Source organism: Idiotropiscis lumnitzeri, chromosome 4, assembly GCF_059441095.1.
Source record: "Idiotropiscis lumnitzeri isolate Australia: NSW breed Sydney's pygmy pipehorse chromosome 4, RoL_Ilum_1.0, whole genome shotgun sequence".
In the NCBI taxonomy this organism is placed as follows: Eukaryota; Metazoa; Chordata; class Actinopteri; order Syngnathiformes; family Syngnathidae; genus Idiotropiscis; species Idiotropiscis lumnitzeri.
Genome location: NC_142394.1, coordinates 3,015,709 through 3,027,423, shown reverse-complemented (window position 1 = coordinate 3,027,423; position 11,715 = coordinate 3,015,709).

Here is an 11,715-nt window from a genome sequence, read left to right as displayed (position 1 = left end):
TGGGCCACTGCGACCCAAGTGAAACTTATTACAGTAAACTGCGCCACTCAACAGATAATTTATTAGGTACACACATGCACAAGGAAATGGCATTCCAATTGAGGGTTGAAATAAATTGTCTGCATTTAAAAAATAGTTAAACCAAGATGTGCTTATTGTTGTGGTTGTTTATTTGTGAAATTATGACGAAGGACTGGCAGTACTTCCGAAAACCGTTTGAAATATTTCCCCTTCCCATTGCTATAACAAAAAAGACCAAATATTAGAAACATAACACACCTGAAACGTTCTCCCTTAATCTCAATTATTGCTTTTGCACCTGCACAATGACGTATACAAGACCTGTAGAAAATCTCCACGCCTTTAAGAGACTCATGTTCACGTGAAGTTTGGTTGCACGTGAAGTTTAAAACGTGCCCCATTTATTGTTACATGAAATTTGCGTCGGTAATGGCAATTCTAATCATGGCTTCTTTTGCTGTAAACATGACTGGTGGTCGTTGGTTTACGCTGTCAAAACAAACCAAAGTTGACGACAATCAATGTCGTCACAAGTCCCAAGAAGGCACGCTAAATTACTGCCGTATTTGCTGTTTTTCCATTTGTCTGTTTTACGTTCATATTTGTTGAAATTATATGACTTGCTATTTGGACATAGTTATTCTAAATGCAAAGACAGCCCACCTTATAACCAAATAACACAGCCAGGTAGAAGATTTTTTTTTGAGTCGACATCTACGTGACAAGTTATCGCTGGCAATTTTGCACATTTCCATGCTCTCTTTTACTGAATTACCAAATACTGTACCTTATTAAAATATACAATTTTATTGTACTAATTACAACATTAGTTACTGTTGTACTAGTTACAACATTATCAGAATTTCATTTTTTATTTATTTTTGCCCAAGCTTGGAAAAATCTTAGAATTCTGTTCTGCCTTTGATTGAGGCGTCCATTTTTGCCAAAGGGACCAAATGTTTCATTTTGCTCTATCAGGGCTATGGCATCGGAAGTGACGTTCTAGACATACCTTTTACACAAAACATAGTGATATAGAATATATTCTTTTTAAACGACAATAACCGCGTTTTGTTTTGTTCCTTGCTTTAAGGAGACAAATGGGATTTAGCGCGTCTGCACACTTTAGGTGTCATCTCGTCGCTCATCGTGGACGAGGAAATGGGGCAGCCAAGAGGTCAAGAAATCGAGCAGACAAAAGGTTTGAACACGGAACCTGAAACCAGGAGCTACACACTTCGCCGTCTGCCTCCGAGAGATGCTGGAGCCACTGTCGGCCTTATCTGGACGTGATAACAGACGACAACAAACCTGGGCACACACACGCACGCACACGCCTCCAAACGCGCTCGCGCACACACGCTCACACGCACACACGCACACCCCCTCGTACACACACGCGCACGAACACCCACCCACGCTGCCGGCCCAGTTATCCCACAGAAGTGCTATATGTGACACCCACAACTTAAACCATCCAATCAGCCCCCAATTCATTTCCCTCTGGCTTGCTTTAAACCCCGAGTGGACCGAAATGTGATATTGTGATGAATCACCGTTGCCGTTGAAGATACAGCAAATATTTATTTGTCTTTTCAACCAGTAGACCTAAACCCTAAAAAAAATCGAAAAAAAAATGTTTAATTCAATAAGACAAAAAAAATTAGCTGTGTGAAATGTAAAAATATATAAAATTGAGATACAGTTGTTTTTAATTTGCCCCCTGGAGACCTTTTAAGGATTATCCGATCGTTTTTTAAAAATTAATAGCAAACTTTTTTAAACAAACAGTATTTTTGTACATCAAGCATATACACATACTTGAGCATTACCTATCTGATATTTATTTATTTATTTATTTATTTATTTATTGTATATTTCGATGAAAAGTTGGAGCGTCCAGTTAACATTTTGTTGCTGTGCAAGTGCTGTGCTTCATTGTTTTCCCGTCCATGTGTTTTGCACATATTTTAGCCTTCAACAATTGCATAATGACTAAATCTATTGTCGTAATCGTTGCAAAATGTTGTGCTCATTGCTGTTATTTTTTTTAAATAATCAGATTACACTTGTTAAGAAAATCCGATTATTTTGCATCTGTTGATGAACAAATCAATTGGAATGAATAAAAAAAAAATCCAAATTATGACGTGATGCGAGAAGTCAGCTATGCGCAAACTGTGTGCACTGACGCGTAAATTGTGTGTTGCTGACTCTGTGCGTGCGTGTGTGCGTTACGCGCGAAGCTGCTTAATGCGAGTGGAGACTGTGCCAGGAGACAGACAGTATTATCGTTTGTTTTATCTGCTGCGTTTAGCGCAGCCACGGGCTAAATGGGTGCCTCTGGCTCCGACCTGGACGGTGTTTATAGTTTTTAAAGACTATTTGTGCGCCTCCGCAGCTGATGAATGGACGTGGAATCTTTCCGAGGCGCACTGAGAGTCAACACTGTCCTAATAATTGGCCTAATAAAGTAAACTCGAGACGTTGTCCACATTTTCGCTCGTCCAAAGTGCCAAACTCGCAGCATGAGTTCATTTGAGACGTGCACAAAATGAAACTCTGACTTGTATAGCTGCCTTGTAAACTGTTGTAACGACTGTAAATTGAACGTCTGGCATGTGTTTCGTATCCCTAATGCTTCGTCCCCTTTGACCTGTCTTTCTGCAGCACATCCCCAGCACAGATAAAGATGCAGATAAGCTTGCTTAAAAACTTCCGCTGCGCCAATGCGTGGGTATTTTAAAACATGTGCACGTGTGTGCTTCCGTGTGCCCCCGTGGTTCATTTGGTTTTACATGTTAAATTTGATTTTATTCTTGCAGGTACAAAATAAGTAAACATATGGCCTTTGCAGTGTATTTGTGAAAAAAAATGTATAACGTATTACCCCAAAACATCATTCTAGTTACCATACAAAGCTATCAAATACATATAAACATATAATAGTCTATTCCTATTCTATACACAATTATTCAGCCAGTATTTATATTGACATATTTATATTTTGCTTTTCAATGCACTCGTGTTTCATATGGAGATGAAAAGTTTAAAGATTGAAAGTGAAGCATCCTATTTCCACATGTAATTTATGAATGCAGAAACGCAAGTCTAGTAAACAGCTCATCCCACTTCACCCCCGAGTCACAAATTCTGACAGGTAACAGACTTTTGTGTGACACCGTGCCACAGCTCAGAGTCTGATCCCTGAAGAGTTGAGCAGAGGCAGCCAAGCAACTTGCGTATAGTTTAGGGGAGGATCGCAAGAGGGCACTTTGAACAAAGTTTATATAATGTGCACCACAATAATTGCGCGGGTTGTGTGCACGATAGAGGCCAGTCCTGTACTGTGTACACATGTGATTTGGAGATTTGGCCTGTTTTGTTTAGGGTGACCAAAATCCCTATAGGCCCTGGTAATGGTCTGATTTATTTTTTAAAAGTAAGACTTAATTTTCCCCAAATAAGGCATCAACTAACATTTTGGTTCAATAAATTCTTTACCAATTTTTATTAAATTAAGTTGATCAATTCTGTCTTTGTGTATGAGAAGAATTAAGAATTAATATCTTTTTCCAGTTAATGTGTTTCTTAGATATGACTTCACTCATATCTAGCACTAAAAATGACTGTGAGTTCACATTAAAAGGTACAACCCCAAAAAAGTTTACTTACATAGGGAAAAGGTTGCTAGTTTTCTTGTTTGAAACAACTTCTTCAAGAAGACTAAACTTTTTAACTTTTGGTAGAAGATTTCACATTTGGAAATATCTGCTTCACCAAGCTTCCAGGCAAACGCAATTCGAAATTAATCTCATTAAAGGAATTATCCTGCCGTGATGACCCAATTTTTCACTAACAAGCTCAGGAAACTGATTAGTCGCCATTTTCTTTTTTATCCATTAATTTTGGAAAAATTAGGAAATAAGTTAAGACTTGAAAAACGCATAAGAATATGACAACGCCCACCTCTGCTCTCTCCATGTTTCTGCGGGAGTCACTTCAGGAATCAATTCTAAACTTTCCATTGTAAATCATTGTACTTTCATTGCTTATAACGTCCAAAAACGGTGATCAATTGGCCCCAAAATTCATATGGACATCGCTACCTATGACCACTTCAACATATCAAAAGAATTAACCTCTCCGTAGCTGATTAATATGAGATTGAGAAACTGGCGAAGTGAGCAGATGCACCCGCAGAGCTACATTTATGTGGACTGAGCGGACGTGCACACTCCTTCAGCCTGTGGAAGTGGAGAAGCGATTGGCATGGTATTTTTTAATTTGTGGAGGTGATCACATGAGCTCACGTTTGATGTCAATAAATCCAAACTATTGTGAAGAACGCTTTTCTACTTGCACTGGTTGAAGTGGACAAGAGTAATAATGTGCATTTGCGTTTCGGTCGCCGTTTTAGACACCAGAACTCACAAAGCGAGTAATAATACCTTGCCTCCTTGCTATGACGTAGACAGCTGAGACCTGAAAAAATAGTTTTAAAGAAGTTTTAAAAATAAATTAAATAAAGATGAACTATAATTATAGAAACTTGTTTTATGCAAATGACCATAAATACAACACAATACGATACAATACAATCACAACCAAAATACTCAAAATTTGCTCTAGTTTTTTTTTTTCAGTGCCTTGTGCAAAATAAAAATGTGCCCGTCTGGCCTTCGTGAGGTGAGTCATCAATCATACCCTCATATGATATTCGCCTCCCCTCGCCTTTCGTGGCTCGGCTTGTTCCATTGTCCAGCGCAGTGAGGACGCAGTTTGAGTCTTGTCCAGCAGAGAGCGCTGGTTACTGGTCATAATTTAACATGTCACATTCACATGATAAGTTGTGCTTAGTGGCTTTTTTAATTTTTTCAAACTTGTGGCAGTCGCACAACTATTGCTGCCCGTGACGTCCATATCAAAAACCGCCACTTCTTCCATGCTGCCAACGTTACGAATCATGTCTCTGTCTTAGTAGTCCTTGTTCTTCAACTTCTTGCTTAATAGTTAGGTACCAACACACACTGGCAAATTCGTCATTTTTTTTTGCAGGGTTCTAAATAGAGCATTAAATGTATATTGGTAACCTTACTTTAAAAACTGGTATTCCCTGAATTGATACTCAAAGCTTTAATCTTTGGCCTTGTTCTTTTATCAACTCCATTTAGTTTTGATTGGTCACTCTGTTTTGAGATTTTAATCAGTTTTTTAGGTTTGATATGCCTTCCATCAGCGTTATAGTGAGTTGTGAATGATGAAGATGAAAAAAATATGGGGGCATTTGTTTTTTTATAGGTTGCTCCCACACTTGGAGCATCTCTGTTAATTTCGGAAAAAAAGTTTACTGGAGCTGAGCAGTTTTAGGTTGTAGTAACAGTTTTCACCACTCTATAGCCAACATCGCTCAAAAACCCCTCCAAGAATGTACTTCTGCGTCAAAGAAGATGAGAAAGCATTTCTCGCCAGAAGCAATGCCCAAATTAGGTCAAGAAAATGTAGTCACTGAGTTAGTATAGTTTTCTCCAGGTACTCTGGTTTCTCTGGTACTCTCCCACATTTCAAAAACATGCATGGCAAGTTGATTGGGCATTCTAAATTGTCCCTAGGTGTGAGTGTGAGCGCGGATGTTTGTTCGCCTTTGTGTGCCCTGCGATTGGCAGTCAACCAGTTCAGGGTGTGCCTGCCTACTGCCCGAAGATAGCTGGGATAGGCTCCAGCACCCCGCGCGACCCTAGTGAGGACAAGCGGTACAGATGATGGATGGATGGATGAATTTAAACACAAATCTATCTGACAAATTTGCTTACGGATGCTATCAGCCATGAAATGACTGTAAGTGGTTCTTTTTTGGTTTGCTTAAAGGGATAAATCATTGACGTTAACATTGGCACTTATATAATAGGTCTGCATGTAAAATGATATCAGTACGAAAATGCTCCCCCCTTAAAGACTCAGTAGTGATATACTTTTTTTGTGATGAGATTTATGACAAATGGGCACGTCCCTTTGGAGCTCAGCTTATGTTTTTCCAGTTTCAGCGTCTACGTAATAGCAGGGAGTCAAGTGAGGTTAATATCGCTCGCTTTGTCAATTCTGTTGTCTAAAACAGTGAGCAATCGCCACCAAAATGCAAATGCACATTACTACACTTGTCCACTTCAACCTCCGAAAGAGTAAAAGCGTTCTGCACAATAGTTATTGACATCAAACGTGAGCTCATGTGATCACCTCACAAACTCAAAAATACAAAGTGGATCTCTTCTCTACTTACACAGGCTGAAGCTGAAGTCTCATCTATGTAACTCTGCTTACTTCCCCAGTTCCTCATTCTCATATAAATCAGCTACAGAGAGGTTAATCCTTTTGATATGTTGAAGCGGTCATAGGTGGGGATGTCCCCATGAATTTTGGTGTCAATTGATCACTATTTTTGGACATTATAAGCAATGAAAGTACAATAATTTCCAAAGGTGAGTTTGTAATCGGTCCCTTTAGTGACTCTTGTAGTACCATGGGGAGAGTGGCGGCGGGCGTGGCCATATTCCCCATTAAAAGTTTTTTTTTTTGTCTCCTATTTAATTTTTTCCAAAATTAATCGAGAAAAAAAGAAAATGAAAACTAATTTCAGTTTCCTGATCAAAAATACATAAACTGAGCTTTTTCGTGAAAAATGGGCCATCTTGAGTCTTGTCCTCCTTTAAATCTTTGTAGTTGAAGATTGGATAATTTATGTATGCACATTTGAGCATGAAAATATGCAATGTTAATATTCACTTTTGTACATTAGTTTTCTACGTTGGTTAAAAAAACAGACATTGCACTCATTTTGTCCTCATTTAAAATGGAATGTTCATCATACATTCGGTGGTTAGAAAGTGCACCGTTTTATATGCCCCCCCAGTTGCACTATTGTGGCCCCCGGCATCTTTTAAGTTCGCAAAAATGTGCCATCGGGAAAATATCCTACAGCATCTGATCCTCCCACAGCTCCACGAACATCAACGAGGGTCCTTCATGATTTATTGTTAATGAATTGGGAACGTGTTAGCAGCAAATTATATATTCGCTTTCTGCTTTTCCGCCTTTAATTTCTTATTTTGCTTTATAATGTTGTAATATTCTGCTGAGGGCCAGAGGCCCTCAAAAGTTCATAACCTCATGTCACACCTATCACATTGCAGCAAAGGTCATCCCCAAGTCAACCAACTGTAACATTTATCACAATGCACAGCTGTAATTTGAAGTATCCACTGATCTGGAGTCAAGTTGTAAGAAAAAATGGACTGTGAAGTGCCATCTGTCTGAGCATCATTTACTGACTTACATCGTCCTCATGTACCCTTTTCATACACTTGCCAGGTCATGGTCACAGTTTGGCAAGACTTCACATAAGACTCTGCTGAGTTCAAGGTGTTGTTTGGGTCCCCACGGGGAGCGGACAGGATGACTTGACCCTGCATCTGCTTTAGTTTTGTCTACGTGCTCCAGCAGCTGACGTTTGAGGTTAGTACGTAGTAGGATACTGGACTGTAAGTTATGAGCTGATGAATGGACTTCAAGGGAAAAATTGTACAGCTGTTGACACCTGCAGACAGGAAATGTAAGAAAGTAAATGCCACTCATAGGTCAAACAAATTATCCTTTGAGGTAAAATATGCCTTTAAAAGAGGCATGATATGCCGATACGTGATATTTCACATCATGTATATTACTTATGGAAAGTGCTTTGTTACAGCTCCAGCTGTTGTGAAATGCTCTATATTAATGAAGTTGTGTTGTATTGTATTGTCCCACAATTGTTTCCTCAATTTCAACTGCTGCTAAAAACAACTGTATAGAGTTAATGATGAGAAATATGGTTTTGCTTATATGTGTTGTCTGATTAGTGACACTTTTCTGGTCAGGAGTTAGAAATTTGACATGCACAGGAGCTCCTCTTGAATGCAATCAATACTAAATCACCCAGAGGCACAACATTCCAGCAGAGCATTCAGCGAGGGCCCTCTGCTTACAACACCTCTGTGATTTCAATAAAAATAAAGAATAATAATTAACCTGTCAGCTTCCAGTTCAATCCGAATTACAATGTATTTATTTCAAGTTATGTTTCATTGCACCTTTGCAAATTGCGATTGGTTGCTAACTTGCTCTCACGCTGAAGTCGTGTGGTTTTCAATCAATATAGATATGTGAAGGCAAGTCATGGATATGTGTGTGTATCCGTGTGTGCGTGTGTTTTTAAACACAAGAAGAGTCTTGAAAATGTGTCAAGCAGGGTAGCGTAAAAAAGTTCCCCACCCATCCCTCTTTATAATTCCCTTCCTGAGCGTTAGATGGCGCCAAATTTAATCTCACGTATTTCAAGGACCAAGGCGGTCTTGTTAAACATGGTTTAGCACAAAAATGGTTGTTCTGGTTGGACCAAAGAACTGATTTTGAGGTAAGTTGATGTAATATTTTGACTAGAGAAAATGAGCCTCTGTGGGGTTTTTTTTCTTGAAAGGATATGCATATACAAAATTGTTTTCGATGTGTCATGTGGAGGGGATCAATTGGTTAGAAGAAAACAATACCAAATCTTTTTTTTTTCCAACACGTGAAAATGTAAAAGAATGACTTTGAAGACATTTCCCACCAGTGTCCCCCCTAAACTGCACGCAATCACAATCGCACACTGTTCTCTCCTAGTCAGCTCACAACAAATCTATACAGCACATAATAAAAATTCAAACCCGTGCTCTGTTGACGTTTTGCATTTTAATTTTTGCCTCGTACAAAGTTGATTTGGTAGATGTGGTTTAATGAAGCGGGAACGACAAATGCGTCAAAAAAGAGAAAATATGGCGATAGAGTGGGAACATTTCTCACATTTTGTGCACCGGTGTCATGCAATCACTGCCACATGGACCTTGCTCGGACACGCCCACTTAGTTCATTTGACCTAGTCTCAGTGATATAAACTATAGTGATATTAAAGTTGATGTAAGTTACTATAACTTTACCCCTGCAGGGGGCTTTGTCTATGTTAAAGGGGGAGTGTGTAGAATGTTTTTATTTTTCAAAGTTCATTCATTTGTTCCATCACATCAACTTACATTTAAAATATAAATATAATCGTAGGTCGAGTAATCGCTAATTATATTACATGGGTTGCAGCTCACCATACACGATGTTGACATGTCTCAACGCCATCTTTCTGCTAAGGAGACACAAAAGAGATAATCACCTGTTCACCAATTTGCTGGATCATTAACTACATCATGTGTGACAAATGACATCGTCACTTGAAGCAATACTAAAAGTCGTTTGCTGAAGAAATTGGTGGTAAGCTTGAAAGACACCGTAGTGCTTCGAACTTTGGTCATTGCATTCTATTAGTTCACCACCAGATGGCACTAAATGCGACACACAATACATTTAACCAATTCTTCCGAGCTCGGGCTCACTTTATCCATGTCACAATTCTCTATTATCTCTATTGATATATGTGTTTTTTTTGTAACATACCAATATCAGGTAACTTATTATGATATCAGGTTTTTACTCAGGTGTGAATGTCTGATGTTGCTCACCGTGGTTCAAGAAAGGCGCCGGGAGTTTTTGTGAATGCTCAGATGGATGGAAAGTTTGAGGAAGCATTAACCCCTACCCAAATGGGGTAAGATGAACCCCCTCCCTCCTATGATTTTCAACATGTAGCCTTTTCATTGTGCATTTCTGAGAAAGTATGTACATGATCATCATGTAACATCACCACCTATATCCTAATCAAGTGTAAGAAATGTATTATCTGTTTAGGTTTGTCAAAATAGATAGCTTGGACTTTTAAATTAAACTATGAAGTCTAGAACGTCTTGTTGTAGTCTTGTGTCATTTAACTTACGTACATTTTATGTTGAAATTCAAATTATAAATATACATTGTCTTACTAATGAACATCATTTTGAATGAAGACATAATTTGAGTGGCATGTAACGTTGGGTTAAAAAGATAATTGAAAGATGCTATTTATGATCAAATGTAACTGATTTAATAATAATAATAATAATAATAATAATAATAATAATAATAATAATAATAGTAATAATAATAATAATGAAATGAAAAAAATGTCCACCATCCACCATGCTGTATTTTGGGTTAATTGAAGACTCACTGTCGTGACGTGAACATGAATGACTGTCTGTCTATTTGTGACCCTCATGAGTACTATTGTTTTACAGAAAATAAAAGTTGGATGGCTGTGGGTAAGAATCTGTTTACTTTATCTATTTTTGTCGTTTCTGTTCCATGAAAAGCTCCACTTCCATTAATACTGTTTTGTACATAGAGAAGAGTAGTTGCACTAGTTCCCATTAATTTTCCTTGGCACATAATTGTGCCTTGAAAGTTTTTTTTTAATTTTCTATAGATATCCACATCTACTTATTCTAGTTATCAAAACAATATATTGTAATCAGGAATTATTGAGCATCATGTGTTAAGGTTTTGGTGGGCTTCAGATAATTTTTAGTTTTGAAATTCTAACCCAGCGCTCTTTAAATTTGGGAATGACTGCATGGGTTTGTTTAATTCAAAACAGTTTTCAGTACAATGATAATGTCCATGAATATTTTGTTTTCCTTACAACACAAACATGATTTGTATCCTTTCACGGAGGACAAAGGAAATCAGAAACTACAGTATTCACATTTGAGAGGATAAAATCTGAGGAGTGTGTCTTTAAAATAAAAACAACAACAAAAAAGGTTTCACATCATTTCATTGTGTTTGACTCTAAACGAGTTTGGTTGTTTAATTCCTTGGTCACTATGACCGGATCAGTTGTATACAAGAGTAGGATCTTTTGCTCAAGAGTTTGCTGACAACACTCTTGCCTGTGTAGTCACTTTTTGTGACATTTCTATTTGGTAGTTTTCCGATTCAGTTGAGTTCCTGTTATTTTTTTTCTCTCTTTTTAATAAACATGAAATATTTGGCTAAGTAAGGGTAGGAAAACACTGTACACACTTTGACCACAAGAGGGCAGCATCATATTATAATATGTTAAAACAAATGCGGCGAAATTTAAAATAATATAGTCATCCACAACTTTATGTGGATTAAGAAAAAAAATCTGTTTTTGTACAGTATATTAATATCATTAACGTATACAATAAAGATAAACAGAATGTTAAACTACTCATTCTTGGGAATTCAGTTCAGATAATGTGAAATAATATAATGGAAGAGAGATTGCATTATGACCTATATTGCTTAGCACATGTGCCTCCATGTTGTAAATCCAGGTTCAGGTTTTCTCCCACGATTTGCCATGTTCCAAAACATGCATGTGAGGTTAATTCAGGTCTCTTAATTGTCCATAGGTGATGGTGTGTATGTGCATGTGAATGGTTGTTTGCCCATATGAGGCCTGTGATTGGCTACTGGCCTCGTGCATAGGCTAAAGCTCAACCACAACATAATATTTTTTTAAATAGAAAATGGATGGATTATACAATCTAATGGTATGCCACATTGTGTTTATCACTGAGTTATTTCACTTTAGCCTGCAGCGTCACTCTCTTCCAACCAATCATTTAAGTGTCACGCTTTGAGTTAATCAAGAAATGAGGTTGGAACACCTCTCAGAGACAAAAAAAAGCAAACATAGTGTAAATAATAATGCTTGTTTACCACTCTAGGCCT